Raw genomic sequence first — 19,787 nt, 5'->3', positions numbered from 1 at the left:
CTCTACAAACTGCAAAACATGGCAATGTGTGTTTGCTGAGTCCCAGACAGTTGGTGCTCAGCATACCGGCATCGCCACTTGTCGCCTCATGCTTGTCTAGCTTCGCCGAGTTCGGCTCTCCGGCTCTCGGCAAATACATGTGCCATGTGGCAACGGCCACCGCAGTTCGGTCAGTCAAGTGCCTTTTTTCTGCCGAGTACCCACTTAGATTTCGGCAACGAGTTTGCCAAGTCCCCAAGGGTTGGTTCTTGGCAAAATGTCCTTTGATTGAAGGGTTCAGGCAGAGAACCCATAGCCGATATCTTTACTCGGAAAACTATATGCTGAGTGTTGCAGGCACTTAGGAAATACGGAAATTGCGGTAGTGACTCGTATTGAACAAGGTACTTTCTGGGATCAATGAGAACCTTGGCATGTTCTTGAATGCCCGTTTTTGCTTCTACTAGTCTATAAAGCAGGGCCACGAGGCATTTTTCCTTTACGAAAAATCTCTCTCTCAATGTGTCTCGGTAATCATCAAGAAATATGAAAAAAAGGGACAATCAAGAAATGCAGATATGTTATAATACTAGCAAACACAAATGATAAGAAAAGAAACGCAAAATGAAGGGAAATAATCACCACTGAGAAGTTCGATGCTTCCCTAGCGACACTGACATGCAGTGACCACGACCCTTTCCTGTTTTCTCAAGAATACATGGCCCAGATTCAAAATCTTACATATATGGATACACTCATTAATTGTCACATGCTGCACTAGTTTCACACAGAAACAGCCGGCCATCACAACCCAAACATAGATATATAGGGCAGAAAGAAGAGAATGCTGGTAGGTACAAACATTTTCGGACTAATAAGTTCAGTACAAAAAACGACAATTGACCCAGAATGATGACAAACTGAGCAATGCTAGGCATACTAAGATAAAATGGCAGAGTGGTCTTGCTGCAATCTTGCATCAAGGTCGGTCCTCATATTCTCTCAGAAATGTAGGCCGCCAGCCTTCCAGCTGGCCTTCGTCCTCCAACTTCCATTTCTCCATGGCACCTTAGCTTTATCCGCGCCAAGTAATCCACCGCGATCCATGCAAAGCTAAGCCTCACCGGCATTCCATCTTCATCATCTAGATCCATTAAGGCCCTCGACTTCTCAGTCCATTTGGGGTGATACGTTACCTGGTACCACGCAGAGGCCTTCATTTCGTACAACTGATTCTTCTCATCGTCATCGGAGATCTCAACCTCATCTGATGTGAGGCTTTCGAAGACAGACCGGTACTCCTTCTGGAACGCATTGTACGCATTCTTGAGCCTGTCCTTTACATCCACTAGCTTTCTGCTGTTGTTCCTGGGAAGGGACCAGATGTGCCCTGTCACAAGTTCAGCTTCGGTCCGGACGCCGTATTGATTAAGCAGTGAGTTCAGCTGCCTATCATATGAGCACTTGCACTGCCACGCACTCGCAAGGTAATCTGATGCACCGGCAACTTCTAGATCGTTGTCATAAGGCAGATCATGTAGGGTCCAAGCTTCGTCAGAATCCCAATTGCCACCAGAAGCTTCTTGGATTGACCGATAAAGTCTTCCAAGAATCTTCTCGGATTTATATGATTTTGAATCTTCCTTTAATAGAAAGTCAGGGTAGATTTTTGGTCGAAGATACGATGGCATCGCCACAAATTTGCCTGTTTTGGGGAAGTCTACCGCAGTTGCTGCTAGTTCAGCTAAGTGAATGCACTTCTCATCCATAGCTCCAAATTCACTAAGATCAGCATGAACAACATGAGCATTGGAGATCATACCAAGATTGTCACTCACCATGTTCTCCAAGAAGAAACCAACTGTGTCCTGTTAGAAATATAATATGTTAATTTACTAATGCAACGAATAACTACAAAAAGTATTTATCCACAAAACAAGGAAGCCATATGCAGAAACTAGACGAAATTAACATACAAGCCATGTGAGTAATGATTTTTGGCACCCAGGAACCTCCCAAGTTTGACTACTCCTGATTTTTTTTTAATAAACTGGGCATTGTAAAAACAAAAACAGAAAAATTAACATCATACACCTAATCAGAAAAATTAACATCGGACACCTAAACATTGCAACAATCTGCACACTTGCAATTTGTGTGCGGAAACACTATGAACCACGTCTATGCTGACATTCATATCCAAATAAAGTAATCTACTTGAGAAATGATGAGAGAAGTTAGGTGTTTAATTATCTGGTATGTAAGAGCTCTAGCCTTAATATTAAATGCCAGGACTTGTCAACTCAGGTTTCATTTCAGCCAATGAAAATATTCTGGTAGGTGACAACATTCACCACCCAAGAAAAAAGAAGGATTGCCAAGATGCTGATAAACTTTTGCTGAGCTTATACTTTGATCAGACTCCTAAATAAGTGCACTTTTCTATCCAGGTTCCGACTGAAGTACACTAAAAACCAACTGATCACATTAGCCTTGTTGCGTGATCTAAAACTTTATTTGAACTGGCATATGGTTACGGTTGACATTAATTAAACCAAGAGTTGAACATGCATGGATAACGGCACAGCAAATAACGAATACAAAGAGCAATGAAGATATCATATAACACACATATCTAAGGGAAAAATGTCATGGGTTTCACTACTTACATGTTGAGATACTTCACGAGGTAGTAGTTTCACTTCCGGTGGGGAGTAATCCATGGGTTTCCAGCTCTTTTTGCTCGGAGGTATAAGTTTGTCATCCCATGTAACGAAGTATATATCACCATCAAGATCACTCCCTGATGCTTCATCTGGATGTGGCCTCTCGCCATTTTGTGGAAAGACCAAACAATCAACCATGTGGCGCAGCTCAGGCACATCGACTGCTTCGAGTATCCGGACGTCCCCTGGATGATAGCATGGGTTCTTTGCAACTACTACAGTACCAACAATGATCTTTGTATCATGCTTGACCAAACATGGATCGAGCAACTGAGCCGAGGCACGGATGAAGCACTGTCCATATTTGAGGATCCCAAGCTCGTCGAGGCAGCCAATCAACCACCTGCCTTTTGGCACGAAGATCCTCGTTTTCTCCAGGAGATCATGAAGTTGTGCAGATCTGATGGCCAAGAGCATGGCTCTCAAGTGTGGCTCAGTTCCGGGACCAAAACCGGCACTCAGCATCAGCGCCGCCGTGTTTGCATTCTCTGGACTACATGACCTCCTTGTTATCTCAAAGGCTGTGTCACTGTCAGTCAAGATCTTTTCAAGATTACCCACCATGCTCTCCTGCATCCGCCAAAAGACGGCATCGGAGACGCCCAGCGATGAGAGAAGCACTATTATTTGGCGGTTCAAGAACCCTGGCTGGAACCTTGTCCAGGCAAGCACCTCTATCACCTTATGATCAGAGTCAAACTTCTTCATGCTCGGCCTCAAGGACAACCGTATCCCGTCTTCACTATCTCCCCGCCACACTGCTATCACGCCCTTGTAGCCACCAAACCTGATCTGGTAAGCAGATGGTGGATTGTCGGCCGTGAGCTGCAGCCTCTGGGCGACCTCCATTGCAAGTTCCGGCGCAATCTTGCCGATTCCGTCCAAGAAAGTGTAGCCATTTCGCTCAATGTCCTCAAGATTCTCGTTCACCTCATGCGCCTGAACCGTGACAGTGGCATATGATGATGAGAAGCACTGCCCCATCCGAGCGGCGTGCTTGGCTACGTTTCTGCACGTGAACCGTCCCATCCACTGCCTGATGCTCTCCACCGTCGTGTTGCCGTCCTCGGCGAAGAACCACGCAGATCTATCCCTGAGCTGGTTCGGCGAGAAGGCGAGCAGGGAGTACTTTCTTCCAGACATGTGGAACCCTGATGTCATGAACTTCCTGGCCCGCATCTGCACAGTGGTCTTCTGCTTAAATGAGTGTGACATCAACTCCTGGAGGATCGGCGCCGCGTAAAAGTTTAGTGTGTTGTTGAGTGACTGCATCGCCTCGTCCATGAATGTTACTCTCAGGAACCGATCGGCCACATGATGGTAATGCCGTAGCAGTCGGTTGGAAAGCTCTTCTTCTGGTGGCAAGCAGTAGGCCCTGCTGGGCGTGATCACCAGACGCCGCACCTCGACAGTGTGATTGTGACTCCTGTCCTTCCCACACCGGAGAAGTTTAGGGCTAACTCTGTCTAGGGCTTTCGTTAGCCTCTGGCATGCATCGAACACTGGCAGCTTATCCCCCCAGAAATCCTTCAACGCGGCCACATTGTCATGGTCGTCTCTTTCCCTCAGCAAGCCGAGGAACTCCGGCGTGAGCTGGTGCTGGTTGATGATCCCCTTGTGCACCAATGCATTCACGAGGAACAACACCGGGAACGTGAGCCCCTCATCGGCCTTCTGTAAACCGAAGAGCTGATGCTGCTGCAGCATTGGCTCCTGGAATTCTGGAGGCTCGGCACGTACATTGAGCCTCGGCCTGAGTACCATGAACCGCACTCCATGATTGCCACACCCTGCTGCTTCAAGTATGCCAGTGCGCGGTCCATCTTCATCAATCTACGTGCCGAGATCTTGATCCTGTACACCCAGCACCGCCCAATGGCGCCGCTCAGCGTGAAGTCACTGGTCCGTATCCACGGGTCCTCGTCGTCCGGCAGGTCGAACGGCACTGGCGCATGGATGTCATCGTCGTCTGCCGTGCGGTAGTGCACCAAGGGCGAGGCCGACACCCGGACCAGAATCGAGCAGTCGTTCCGGTAAACCCATACCTCGTCCAAGTCGCGCACCGGGAACTCGAGCTTTACGTCGCAGCGCATGACGACGGTGGCCTTGCCATAGTTGTAGTTGTAGCAGGGCTGGGGGAGCACGAACGCGGTGTCGCGGGCGAAGACCAGCCGGCAGCACGCGTCGAACGGGTCGACCGAGAACTCGAGCCCCTGAGCAGGTCCTTCCCAGGCGACGAGGAAGGTGTCCGGCGCCGAGAGAGCGCCAACCTCCAGGCGCACGTCGGAGAAGCGGAACGGGTTGATGCTGCCGCGGCAGGACGCGGCGGCGGCGACGATGCGTAGGGGCCTCCCGTGGAGCAGAAGCTCGGATCTCGCCGCGGCGTCGATCGCGCGGCACACCGCCTGCGGGTGCGCGAAGTGGACGAACGCGTGCGGGGGCGCTCGGCGGTAGGGCGGCGACGGCGCATAACGGAGCGCCGACGTTGCAGGAAGGACGAAGTCGGGGTAGGAGCCCGGCGGGGTCCAGGAGCTCTTGACGCGGCATCGCCAGACCTGGCCGATACCCATGTACTCCAGGAAGCCGGCGAGGCTACGCGCCGAGACGCTGCGGTCAAAGCCTCCGACGCTCACTTGCGTCGTCACCGGCGGGTCGCGCGATCCCATGGCCATGGCACGGTAGGGGAATGCGGTTGGGCGAGGAGATGAAGCGGTTGTGTGTTACTTGTGTGTTTGGCGTTGGGCGATGTAAGCCATCCTCCCTCCCTTGGGATGTCTTTTTCTACTCCTCAGTAACGACGCGTTGCATGCAGCCTATGAACAGAAGCCCCGAGATCGAGAGCTGCCTCGGTTTTGAGTTTTGACTTTTGACTAATCACTGGTTGTGACGTGTACACACCAGTAATTACTAGTGTGAACTTGTGCTTTGTTACAATAAATCTGAGGCATACCGATTGTTGATTATCCGAGGATTAAGCAATCACACGAGCACGACACCGAGATTTGTTAACGAGGTTCACCGATATGGCTTCATCACAGGACCTGCCTATGGGCGCTCCTCCCCATGACACCGTTACAATACCGCACCCGGTCGCTCTAGACACGACACATGCCGCCGGCTTCCCCTGCGTTCCGGTGGTATTATGTTGGCATAAGTTACATCGTGTGTCTACCCTCGCTATATATGAGAGACCTGGGATACAAGTGTTCTACTTGAATACGACTCAAGATCCTATCTAAACACAATACAACTACAAGTCCAACTGTAACCTACCTTATACACAATATTCGACACAACTCTAACAAACTCCACCTTGGCGAAGATTCTCCACCACCTTGAATTCGTCTATGTGTCAAACTTCCATGTACATTGGACTTGAGCTTATCCCATGAGCACCGCTGCTACTCCAAAGACTCCATGTGACTCCACCTGCAACTTGTAGTCCCTCCATTTCTTGACTACAGTCAATACTCGTGTGAAATTAAGTTCCCTTTACTCTAGTTTGCGCTCCCAACATTCAGAGTATCCGTTCAATGCCATCACACACCGATCACTGACCTGTGTGAAAGTGAACAACCCACATATTGGGTGTCACACATAAGAGTTATCTGAACTCAACATCACCGCTCCTTTCTTCACCGCCTGTCTGAAACTTGAATAAATTTCACCGTTGCTTGTAATCATTCGAGTCAAATTCGCCGTTGTCTCACCACATGTATAACCACCATAGCCCTGGCCTGTCTCCATGTCCCGTGCATATCGCACACCTCGCCGCTATTATCGCGTCGAGCCTCCGCTGTCCGGGTCAAGTCTCAAGGGTCGCGAACCCACACCACTCAAGCCCCGACTGCAAAGTACCACCGATCATCACTGACCGATGACGAGTTTCACGTTTCCATCAGACCATTGGGCTCCAATCCGAACCACGCTTCACTCGCTTTTTTCCCTGCTGAAAAAACTTCGACTCTCTGTGCACTTACGCCGTAGCCCCACAATCAGCTCCACCTTCAACATGACTTCATGATACATGATCAGTCCACCCTTACGCCCCGTTGACTCCAAGCTCCGTGTGTACATCACCTTGAATCAACCCTGCACCATAGTCTTGTCGAAGCCGCACAAGCCTCGGGCATGTGCCGCGTGTTTCCACGCCCCAGAAGTCGGTCACCATCAGCCACTACAAGAAATCTATTAATCCGTGACGGATTTGTGGTGACGTTCTAAGAAACCGTCACAGAAACCGTCATGGATCAGCAAGATCCAAATGGGCCTCAAAACTATAGCCCCTATATGACAGACATCGAGTGACCGTCACAGAAACTGTCATCGATCCGAGTCAGGCTTACACCTTTTCTTCTTCATACATCATTTGGACCATCACCGATGGCTCTTGTTGATGTGTCGAAAGTGCCATTTGTTTGGTCCACATGTATCAGTGGGATGAAAAAAGAGACCGAAACTGATAGAGAGCGCGCGTGAGAAGGAAAATTTTAAGTTGCCGGCGCGGGGAGTCGAAATTTTCGAGCCAGACCATTTAACTGCAAGTCCACACCAGCCTAACCCTAGTACCCTTCTCCCATCTCCTCCTGTACCAACCATCAGCCGCCGCCACTCCACCTATCCTCCTCCCGCCGCTCCATGTCGGCGCCGGCGGCGCTGAACCACCCCGCGCCGGGCCCCTCCCCATCTATCCCGCGCTAGATCCCTCCCTGTCAAGGCCACGCTATGCCCCTCCCCATTCAGATCGCCCCCTCGACCTATGGCACCCCACTCCTACCCCCGAGCTGAGGCGGCAGCGGTGGCGGCGAGACCGACTGCCGGATTTGGAAGTCCCGTAGGTTGCCGGTGGTGTGAACGGATCCATCTCCATCCGGCGGTGAGCCTAGGTGAGGACTTGAGGTACAGGAGGAGGCAACACAGCCACAGATCCACAGTACATGGGCGGCCCTTGTGGCTGGGTCTAAGTACGTCAGCCGCGCCACCGTGGGTCCCCTCGTCATCACGGCCGTCTTCTCCATCTGTGATGCGCGTCTCCTCAAGGCAATGTTGTGAAGGTAATATTTCACTGAAGGTAATATTCTGATGTAGTGGAGCTAGTTAAATACAGTTTCTGATGTGGAGGCTAAAGCAGAGGAGAAATAGCTAAGTCAACTAGCTTAGACAAACAGAGGAGAATTCTCCGTGTTCCATATTCTTAGAGCAAGTCAGCTGAAACTCTGAAAACTTATGGTTTACATCAGCGAGTGCATTCTTATTTGTGCTTTTTCTGATAGTTTTTTTGGAACAAAATAATACTATTCTGGAAACCACCAAACTGTACACTTAAGGGATATATTTTCCATAGCCCACTGATTCATCTACCCGAGCTATCCATCGAAACCAGACATTTTTTTGACTGCATACGTCTAGATTGAATAGTAATATTTTTCTCATTCTGGTTGATTTGTAAAAGCAGAGCACATAATTTTTTTGCAGAAGCGCACTATGCATCTAATAAAGAAGCAAAGTTATGATTTTAAAAAGGCAATGTAAAATATCCTCTAGAGAAAACGTCAGTGTATAGCTATGGCGTGTTTTAGTTTGTACCGATAATCTGTTACCACGTCTAAAATTGGCTCATAGACATTCTTTTGTTTTTACTGATATGTATTGTTGTCATATAAACAGGCATTTTTTGTTGTTGTTGAAAACAAGGTATTACTAACTCACAAGTTCCATCGATTGTGTGTCTCCTCAAGACAATGTTCATAAAGCCGCTGCTTCCCCCAGCTTCCGCCTTGCCGCTGCGTGGAGCCGCCTCGCCGCTGACACCGCCGCCCGTCGCCACTTGCTAGCAAGGTAATTTCTTCCCAACCCCTGCTCTCCTCCTGTCCTCTCGTGCTGCTGCTTGTCATCGTCGCCCTGTGCGCTGGGTGCTCCTTGCTACTGCCATACTATGTGTGTGCTTGCTGCTGCCGTACTACATGCTTGCTGCTGCCGTACTACTTGCGTGCTTGCTGCTGCTGTACTACGTGTGTGCTTGCTGGGTGCTTTGTTGCATGCTTGCGTGATTGATTTCCTTCCTTTTGTAGGTGCACACACGCACCCAACATCCATCCATCCCCAGGGGAGACCAGCATGTGAATCACCACGACCATTTCTCTTGGCCAGCACAAGCAGTGCCATCGGCGGTCAAGACAAGCATCCAACAACTGAAGAAAGTCCTGAATCTGGTTAAGAGTTTTCTTATTGGTACAATTTTTTTGACTTATATTTGTCATTTAAGGTTCAACAACACTGAAATAACACATGTGTGCGTAAAAGATATAGTATACCAGTGTGCATTTTTATTTGTAGCAGAACTTGTCTAAGTTACATGTACTCATCTTTGTTGCTATTCAGATCAAATACAATGCTTACATTCAGTAAATAATCTCTTTCACCGGAGTGCAATACAACCCTGTCCAGACATGTGATGGCTTTAGTGTATTGTTAAGGTTCTGATTAGTTGAGACATACTACCTCCATCTTTTAATATAAGATGATTTTTGTAGGCTAAACTAGCCTCCAAAAACATCTTATATGTTGAGACGGAGGTAGTACTTGTTAGTTCTGACCATGCCTCGCTTAAGACTGATTGGTATTCGTGAATTGGTTTTGCTGCATATGTCCGTACATGTTCCTATCTGAATTAATGTTGGATGTTTTTTGGTGTGCATATGACATTCAAGTCCCATTTTTGCAATATATGTTGGTATATGGTGCTGTGTGAAACTTCTGCGATTCGACATACCACAGCAAGCTTTAGAAGTAAATTTCTTCCATCTACAAAAGCTGAGAGGCAGAGGGGGAGACATACAATTTTTCCACTGAATAAGCTACTCCTTGAGCTAGAGGGGGAGTCACAAGATTGACCACTGAATAAGCTGCTCCATTCGACATGCTTGAGGCTCTAAAATGAAATAATAAAGTGTAACAATCTGTAGCTTTAGAGATTTAGTGGCGCACGCAGATAATGAAATAGTGAACAATCTGCAGCTTTGAAAATTCTGGTGTTCTTATTTCGATCTTGGTTGCAGCAAATAACAATATTGGTGTTGCCATTGCACTTTGGGCTCCAATAATATTCTTCTTTGTGTCAATCCTTATTCTCAGTCAAAAGTTGTTGTTTAACAGTATGCTAAGTTTTGTCAGTTGCTTTGCCCAGGTCTATCTCATGGACACCCAGATTGGTATGCAGTTTTCTCAACACCCAGATTTGTGGAGCTTGAGGTTGGACATTTAGGATGGGACTGCAGATCTTTGGATGTTATTCTTCAGGGTATATCCAATTTTTTATTTCTTAATGCTCTAACAGGGTAGGTTCTGTGGTTGTTTAACCTAATTTATGCACATTGGTGGTACCCAAAGGTGCCATTCTGCCACGTTTTGAAAAGTTGATTCATGCCTACTTTCTGGACTGGAAAAAAATAATGTACTACTGAACAATTGTAGAAGTAAGCTGTTTGTCAAGTGTTTTTCTGTTTCTTGTTTGGATGATATGCAAAATACTAAACATTTCATTTTTTACCCATAACTTGGTTGTCGTACTTAATATGGATCTACATGAAACTTATATGTAGTAGATTCTATGTTATTCTCGTTTGTAGCAGTGTAAGATATAAGAATTTTGGATAACACATGATTCTTTTGTACATTTGTTGCAATTCTCTCACATCTATCTATTCATATCTACAAATATCTAATGGTCTTGTAAATATGCTAGGTATGATTGCATAGCGAGCTACTTGGTGCTGCTAATCACAGTCTGCACGACATGATACATAGTTTCCATCAGGAGGGCCGATGGCAAGGAGATGAATAATAACTTCAATAGTTTAAATGTTTAGTTTGTTTAAGCTGGATTGTATTGTTTCCTAACTTTGCTAAGTGATATTTTGTCAATCTATGTTGTAAAATTATCATTTCACGGAGGACTTTGTAAACTGCTATGTTGTAGATACCTGCGGATGTTTCCATATTGTTTCATATGTGCACGTATGAATTCGGAAATTGTTTGTCTTGGGGCCAAAGTTGAACTTATCATTTGTGTAACACATTATCCTTCAAAATGTACATGGTGAAAATTGGGCCGAATGAAACAGGATAATTGGTTAAACTAAATTTAAATTGCTCTTAAATCCATGACGATTTTTGTGATGAAAAATAGTGTCCACATAGGCAGCCAAGTCATTCCAGCTGGTCTACTGAAAATCCTACGTGGCATTGGTCCATGACGGTTTGTTCCGTCACAATGGTTTGGGCCTTGGGTGGGCCTGAAAATCCTTGATGGTCAAGAACCGTCATGGTCGGCATGATGTCAAATTATGACGCGATGACGGATTTCTAGTCCGTCATGGATGGGCGCTCATGACAGTTTTCTCCTGGTCCATGACAGACTATATCCGTCATGTATTAACAAGTTTCTTGTAGTGAGCATCGCGCACCTATGTCGCTGTCGCCGATCTCACCACCGTTTTTTGTTCCAAAGACTCACGTCAATCCGTCTGACTATCTAGTCCGACCCAGCCGAATTTGTCCGGTTGCATGACACGCTCGAGGCTCTCAAATAGTCTTCCGCGAATTTCCATCCATCACATGATAATTCCATCTTAGCTGACATGACTTCCTGCAATGCCTTCAAGCATCCTTGTTGTGCCAACAAATCTTTCACTCTTGTCTGCCATAACCCAAGATTGTCAGTTCCATGAACTTCTCCACCTCAAACCTGATACCTGTTGGCGACATGGTTCTTTGTACGGCTGACCCTGTGAAAAATTATCCGAGCTCTCTTGTCACACAATGCCCAAGTACACAAGGTTGTACTACCAGCAAATTCCAACCAAAAATCTCTCTCGTCTTCACGTGTGTAGCGCTCCCTGGGACAAAATTCCAATGCTAAGCTTTGCTTCGCCTTCTGCTATTTCCAATGGATGCCAACGTGATGGATTTGTTTTTCCTCGCTGAATCGACCTGCCCCTCACCGCGTCCACACAAGGACTCGGTCCTCCTTTTTTTGTCCAAACAGGTTTGCTATTTCACATCTAGATGTGAAATAGCTACCTCACATCTAAATTCTAGACCGTTTGATAAACAACATTAAGATTGGTGTTCTTTCTAATGTGTGCCCTCGTGCAGCATCTTTGTCTAACTACGTGCGTTGTCTCCGGTTGTCCCGCTAGGCAATTCCCATCAAAACAAAAAGCTTAAGTGTTATTTTATTTCAAGTGTTCTCATGGGCTGTAGTCTTTTCCTGTTTCTATCTGGGCCTCTGTGTTCTTTTTTTCTGTTTTAAATTACGGACAATTTTAAATTCATGATTTTTTGTCTTTCATTTATATTTTCTATTGTCACATTTTCTATTTCTTTTTTCTTCTCTTTCTTCATTTTTTTGGTACCTCAGAAGGACACCTTTCGGTATTTGGGGTCAATGTTGTAGGAGGATGGGGGTATTGATGAAGATGTGAACCATCGAATCAAAGTCGGATGGATGAAGTGGCGCCAAGCTTCTGGCACACTCTGTGACAAGAGAGTGCCACAAAAGCTAAAAGGCAAGTTCTACAGGACGGCGGTTCAACCCGTAATGTTGCATGGCGCGAAGTGTTGGCCGACTAAAAGGCGACATGTTCAACAGTTAGGTGTGACGGAGATGCGTATGTTGAGATGGATGTGTGGCCACACGAGGAAGGATCGAGTCCGGAATGATGATATATGAGATAGAGTTGGGGTAGCATCAATTGAGGAGAAGCTTGTCCAACATCGTCCGAAATGGTTTGGGCATATTCAGCGCAGGCCTCCAGAAGCTCCAGTGCATAGCGGACGGCTAAAGCGTGCGGAGAATGTCAAAAGAGGGTGGGGTAGACCGAATTTGACATGGAGGAGTCCGTTAAGAGAGACCTGAAGGATTGGAGTATCACCAAAGAGCTAGCTATGGACAAGGGTGCGTGGAAGCTTTCTATCCATGTGTCAGAGCCATGAGTTGGTTGCGAGATCTTATGGTTTTCACCTCTAGCCTACCCCAACTTGTTTGGGACTAAAGGCTTTGTTGTTGTTGTTGTTGTTGTTGTTGTTGTTGTTGTTATTGTTGTTTGTTGTTGTTTTTGTTATTTGTTTTAAATTCTTGATTTTTTTCACTCTGCCATTTGTTTGCGTTAAATGTCGTGTAATCTTGATCGCAGGTTGTTTTGTTGCGCATGTCTTATGTCGTGCCGTGCATCTGGTATCTACTTTGTCGGCTTGCTCGCGCGCGTGTCTTTTGTTGGGCCGTTTTGGTAGCGCAATCTAGGTCCTTTTTCGGATTACTTTTGCTAATTCTCATCTAGAGGAGAGTTAACTATGTCTCCTCTACCTCATATACCCTTAAATATCCGGCTTCTGAGTCATGCTTGTTGTCGTTATATCCTGTTTTCTGTTTGTCCCTCGTGAAGTAGTGAGGCCTGATATGACTTTTTTTAGTGGGCCATTTTAATGTTTTGTGTATTGTGTTTATTTTGTGGGCTCCAACTTTTTTGTGTAAGGATCACGAATCTTTTTATTTTCCGTTTTTGTTTATTTTGGTTCAATTGTGTACGTAGAGGAGAGCGTAATTTGATTGTTTTTCATTGAGATTTGCTCATCTCTTCAACATGAGATGTAGTGATGTCTCATCTAAGTCTATAAACGTTCGGTTTGTTTGCTTTAATGTTTGCACAAACTCGATCATGTGCACTGGTAGATCGTTATTTTTTGTGATGTGTCCTCTTGTCTCGTTTTCTCGCGTTTCTTTTCACATGTGCCCATATGTGTCATTGTTTGGGGGACGGGGCCCTTTCTTTTCGTGTTCGTTTTGTTGTGCGTTTTCTGCGGCCTGATGGAGAGTTTGTAGAGTCCATCCTCGATTCGCGCTCATAGGCAAATCCACCCTCAAAACAAAATTGGGTATATGTTTTATTATTCATCCTAGTTGTAAGTCAGCGCTCAACACGTAACTAGGCTCGTAATTTGTTATTGTCTTAGTTGCAAGTTCACCCTCTACTCGCAACTAGGATCGTAGTTTCTTTCATCCTAGTTGCAAGCCCACCCTTAACTCGCAACTCAGCCTATGTTTTGTTTTTCATCCAAATTCCACCCTTAACTCGCAACTCAGCCTATGTTTTGTTTTTCATCCAAATTCCACCCTTAACTCGCAACTAGACCAGTAGTTTGTTTCATCCCAGCTGAAAGTTGAACCCTGACTTGCAACTAGGCTCGTAGTTTGTAATTGTCCTAGTTCTAAGTTCACCCTCGACTCACAAATGCTATCGTAGGTTTGTGAAGTTGTCCCAGTTTCAAGTCTGCCATTGGCTCGCAACTAGTCGTAATTTCGTAGTTGTCCCAATTGCAAATCCACCCTCGACTCGCAAATGGGCTCGTAGTTGTCTTAGTTGCAAGTACACCCTCGACTCACAACGGGACATGTGTTTTGTTTATCATCCTAGTTGCAAGTCCATGCTCGACTCGTAAATGGGCTTGTATTTTGTTATTGTCCCAATTGCAAGTCTACCCTCGACTCGCAAATGGTGTCGTAGTTTTGTGAAGTTGTCCTAGTTGCAAGTCTGCCCTTAGCACGCAATTAGGAATGTAGTTTGTTTCATCCCAGTTGGGTGGCCCGCAACCGGGCTCGTAATTTCATAGTTGTCCCAGTTGCAAGTCCACTCTCGACTTGCAACTACATATGTTTTGTTTTTCATCCCAGTTGCAAGTCCACACTCGATTCGCAACTGGGCTCCTTCTTTGCTATTGTCTCTGTTGCAAGTCCACCATCAAATCGCAACTAGGCTCATTGTTTGTTTCGTCTCAGTTGCAAGTCCACCCTTAACTCGCAACTCGGCATGTGTTTTGTTTTCCATACTAGTTGCAGGTCCACCCTTAACTTGCAACTAGGCACATAAACTGTTTCATCTAGTTGCAAGTTGAACCCTGGCTTGCAACTAGGCTCGTAGTTTGGTAGTTGTCCCAGTTACAAGTTCACCCTCGCCTTGCAACTAGGCTCATAGTTATCCGAGTTGCAAGCCCACCCTCGGCTCGCAACTAGAGCATTTTTCATCACCGTTGCAAGTCCACCCTTGACTCGTAACTGAGCCCATATTTTTTTCATCCCAGTTTCAAGTCGACCCTTGACTTGCAAGCAGGCTTGTAGTTTCATAGCTTTCCCAGTTGCAAGTCCACCCTCGACTCGCAAATGGGCTCATAGTTGCCCAAGTTGTAAGTCTGTCATCGAATTGCAATTTGTCTCATAGTTTTGGGTAGTTGTCCTAGTTGCAAGTACGGCTTTGATTCGCAACTAGGACCGTAGTTTGTATCATCCTAGTTGTAAGTACACCCTTGGCTCATAACCGGGCTCGTAATTTCGTTGTTGTCCTAGTTGCAACTCCACTCTTGACTCACAAGTGGGCATATGTTTGGTTTTTCATCCGAGTTGCAAGTCCACGCTCAACTCGCAACTGGGCTCGTAGATTGCTATTGTCCCAATTGCAAGTCCACCATTGGCTCGCAACCGATAACATAGTTTTGTGTAGTTGTCCTAGTTGTAAGTCCACTCTCGACTCGCAACTAGGCCTGTAGTTTGTTTTTCATCCCAGTTGCAAGTTCACTCTCTACTCACAACTAGGATTGTTGTTTGTTTTCATCTCAGCTGCAAGTCAACACTCGACTCGCACTAGGCTCGTAGTTGTGCCAGTTGCAAGTCCGCTATGAAATCGCAATTGGTCTCGTAGTTTTGTGTAGTTGTCCTGGTTGCAAGTCCACCATCGAATCGCAACTGGGCCCATAGTTTTGTTGTTATCCCAGATGCAAGTTCACCCCCCCCCCCCCGACTCGCAAATGGGCCATTCGTTTTTATCCCAGTTGCATGTCCACCCTCGACTTGCAACTAGGCATATAGTTTTTTTTTCATCTTAGTTGCAAGTCCACCCTCTACTCGCAACTGAGACCGTAGTTTCTTTTCATCCTAGTTGCAAGTCCACCCTCAACTCGCAACTAGGCTTGTAGTTGTCCGAGTTGCAAGTTCAGCCTCGAATCATAACTGGTCTCGTAGTTTTCTGTAGTTGTCTCAGTTGCATGTCCACCCTCAACTCGCAACTCGGCCCATCGTTTTATTTTCATACCACTTGTAAGTCCACGCTCAACTCGCAAAAAGTTTTTTGTCGCCTCAATCTGCAAGTCCACGCTGGGCATACCACAACACCAACCTTTTTTTCTCCTCTCCTAGTTGCAAGCCCACCCTCTACTTGCAATCGGGCTTTCTAAACCATTTTTATTTGTTGCCTTAGTTACAAGCCCACCCTCATTTTTACGATTAGGTCATCCTTTTTTTATTCTTCCCTAGTTGCAAATCCACCATCGATTTGCAATTGGTTTCCAAGTTTTTGTTGTTGGAATTACAAGGTCACATCAACCTACAATTGGGGTGAGCGACCAATTTTTATCCAACTACAATTCCACCTTTAATATGCAAAATGTGAGCCCTGACCCTGACAGTTATTAGTCCACTATTTTGGCCCTTTTCAGCTGCCAACATTATTTTATTTTTATTTTTTCTGGTCCCAACCCATTTTCTTAAATGTCCCAATTGCAAGCTCATCTGCAACCCATTTTTTTAAAAAAATTTAAAGATATGCAACCGAGTCGGAGGAACCCAAGTTTTCATGTGTTAGGTTTTTGGAGAAGCCATCATTTATATGATTTTTAGTTCCCAGCCCATTGAGAGTTAGTTCCCACCTTTTTTCAGAATCAAATAGTTGTATACAAAGGAGATACACCCTTTTGAGTCATATCCTTTTGTATATAAGGCCAGTGTTGTTCATGAATTCAAAAAAATTGTGTTTCCAAAAAAATCTGGTATTTTGAAAAATATTTGCTTGAAAGTTTGTGTTCACCAATTCAAAAAATATTAAATTTTCAAAAATTGTTCTGAATCAAATATATTATCATTTTTAAGTTTTGTTTACAAATTCAAAAAAGGATCAGGAGTTTTAAAATTTCTTCATAGATTTAAAAATATACAAAAATTTAAAATTGCTCAGGTTTGACAAACAATGTTCCTAATTTTAAAAATGTATTTGAAGTTTGCAATTTTCTTTAGAATTTTCAAGTAATGTTCAGTTACGCCGCCGCCATTAGTTCCTTAGACCTCACACTGCTCATTTGTCACCAAATCTCGTTGCTTGCAGTGGCTAGCAAGATGTGTGCCCGCATAGGAGGTATGCAGTTCGAATTGTAATACATGCGGCACATTCTTTTCTGCGCGCGATGCTCACTGACAGTTTTACACCAAAGGGCTAGCCGAGTAGAAGCTCCCGTCGTTTTGGGCTGGGTGTCGTGGGCGAAAAACAAACAGCGAGAAAACAAGACAAAACAATCAAACGATGCGACAGCGGGGCTTTGTTTATGTGCTAATGTGTGATGATGTCGTACTTAAATGTTTACAGTTTCAAATTTTGTTTGGAGTTTCAAAAAAAGTTTCTGTTTTCAATAAATGTTGATGTTTACAAAAGATGTTCATGTTTAAAAAATGTTCTTGTTTTTCAAGAATTATTCAAAGATTCAAAAAAGGTATACATTTTGAAAAAGTGTTCGAGTTTGTATATTTTTAAAGGTTCTCATTTTTTTCTAAAAAGTCGTGTTTTGATGTTTCAAAAAAGTCTAAGATCTGTCACTGCTTATACTTCATTAGGTTCTGAGCTACATAATAGCCACCAAGTCTAATTGTGTCAGGTGGTTAGCCAGGCACACTGACAACCAGGTAGTCTTCCGTTTAATCCCAGGCTCGCCTTTGTTTTTTAGGATTTTTAACGTTTGAACTGAGACAACATGCCAAAAGAAATTCTCGCTCAAAAAGAAAAAAACAGACAAAAAACAAAGGCAACAAACAAATAAAAAATAATCTGCTGATGTTACAACTTAGATGTGAAATATTATTTTACATCTAGATGTGCTATAGTCAGACCCCTTGTCCAAAACATATCTCGTGTTACCTTGGTACAGCACAACGCAACAACACATCTCGCCCTAGCAGCTTCCTTGCGTGACGCACGCGGCATGCCTGCACGTGGGCCTCATGCATCCACGTTGGCCTAGCTCGGCCAACCCTCGAGGATGCCCTAGCGAACCCTTACGCTTCCGCTCTGCCGCCGCCATACGTCTGCTGCCATCGACCGCCTGCTCCGATCCAACTGCTGCTCGTGACTCTGATCCCGCTGACGTCGCTGAGAACCACTGCTGCGATTTATCAACTAAGGGCATCTCCACTAGGCTCTCCAACAGGCCCCCCAAGAGCACTTTTTTAGCGCCGGCTGTAAAAAATCATCCCAGTCAGGCACCCAAGAGCTCATTTTTAGCCGGATTTGGCGAATGTTACGGCCGGCGCACCCACCTCACACCCAGCTCCCGGGGGGGGGGGGGGGGCAGCTGGGGACGCCGGCGTTTGCCTTTTGCATGTCCAGGCCCACCTGCTAGCGTCTCTCCCGTCCCTTTCCCTCCCTAGCCCACCCACGTGCAACTCCTCTCTTCTCCTTCTCCTTCTCTCGCCTCGCCGCGCACAGGGACGGCAGGATGAAGGAGCTCCGGGCCGGCTCTGCGCCTCCGCATCTCCGCATCCCCTGGCTCCGCTCGCCGGCAGCCATTCCCGCAGCTCAGGCCTGCTGCGTCGCCGCCGCGCCCGGCTGCGCGCGCCCCGCCCCGCCAGCCATCTGCGGCCGCGCCCGGCCTCCCGCCAGCCAGCCCGCGCCGCCCCGCCACCCTTCTGCGCCGCGCGCCCAGCCGGCTCCAGGATGCAGAAGCGCATGGCCTCCTCGAGCCAGGCGGGGGTGCAGAAGCGCAGTGCGGAGGCTCCACGGGCGTAGCCGAGGAGGACGGAGCTCCACCGCAGGCGGGGGTCGGTGTCACGTACGCGTAGGCGAAGCGCATTGTGGAGAGCGCCTGCTGGGAGACGAGAAGGGGCGTGCCCTGCACCGGGGCAGAGTGGGGGCGGCAGGCGAGCGCGAGCCTCTCGGAGGACGATGCCGGGCGGACAACGCGGTCGCGGCAGCTGGGGCGTCCGCGTGCTTGAGGGCGCGGCCTGGGCGAGTGGGCGGGCGCGGACGGGCGAGCGAGCAGGCGCGGACGGGCGGGCGCGGCCGCGGGAGCGCGCGGCCTGGGAACGCGGGAGTGCGCGGCCGGCAGACTCGATGAGGCGGCGCGGGCAGACGAGGATGGCGGCGAACTCCAGGAGGCTGCACTCGCCGGGCAGCGACGGGGACTGCGCAGCCTCCACGTCGAAGAACACCATCTCCCTCTTCTTGGTGGTCGCCATTGGTTCCGACAAGCAACTCGGTGGTGGTTTCTTGGCGATGGAGCTTTGTTTGTTTCTTGCTTGAAGGAATGAAGGAATGGAGCCTGTCGATGGAGCTATGGGGGCGCAACGAGTGGAAAAAATTCCACCCCCAGGCCGAAGTTTTTGCCGGCAGCCCCCCAGGAGGCGGAAAAAATGCCTCCTGGGGAGGCCAACGGCTGGAGATGCCCTAAGCCGCTGCTTTCAATTGCTTCTTCCAAACTCGTCAAGAACCACGCCGCAACCGGCTGCGTCTCAAACTTGATACTTCCTCTAGACGAACAATCTGCAGTACCACTTGTTAGAAGAAATCCGAGGCATACCTTTGATCATCCGAGGACCAAGCAATCACATGAGCACGACACCGAGATTTGTTAACGGGTTAACCGATATGTCTACATCTCCGGGGCCTGACTATGGGCGCTCCTCCCATGACACCGCTACAATACAAAACCCGGTCGCCCTGGACACCGGCACATGCCGCCGACTTTCCCTGCGTTCCGGTGCTATTATGTTGGTATAGGGTACATCGTGTGTCTACCCTCATTATATATGAGAGGCCTGGGATACAAGTGTCCTGCTTGTACATGACTCATTATCCTATCTAAACACAATACAACTACAAGTCCAACTGTAACCTACCTTGTACATAATATTCGACACAACTCTAAATGCTTGTTTGATGAGATTTTGTACGTGTACACACTACACACTTTGGTGGAGAAGAAGATAAAAAG

General features: G+C 47.0%; 1 long non-coding RNA gene and 1 pseudogene across 1 annotated transcript; one reads left to right on the top strand and one right to left on the bottom strand.

Annotated features, from left to right (window-relative positions):
• Window positions 1-858: 858 nt before the first annotated feature.
• On the bottom strand, window positions 859-5,377 carry LOC125518237 (annotated as a pseudogene).
• A 1,901-nt stretch (window positions 5,378-7,278) lies between these two features.
• Window positions 7,279-10,736, top strand: LOC125523072. The gene is made up of 5 exons (XR_007290093.1): window positions 7,279-7,759; window positions 8,373-8,543; window positions 8,777-8,936; window positions 9,892-10,005; window positions 10,450-10,736. It is a non-coding gene; the product is annotated as an uncharacterized LOC125523072 (long non-coding RNA).
• Window positions 10,737-19,787: the final 9,051 nt, after the last annotated feature.

The sequence above is a fragment of the Triticum urartu genome, chromosome 7 (genome assembly GCF_003073215.2).
Source record: "Triticum urartu cultivar G1812 chromosome 7, Tu2.1, whole genome shotgun sequence".
Lineage (NCBI taxonomy): Eukaryota > Viridiplantae > Streptophyta > Magnoliopsida > Poales > Poaceae > Triticum > Triticum urartu.
The sequence above is the reverse complement of the archived record's forward strand: the minus strand, read 5'-3'. Positions and strand labels throughout refer to the sequence as shown.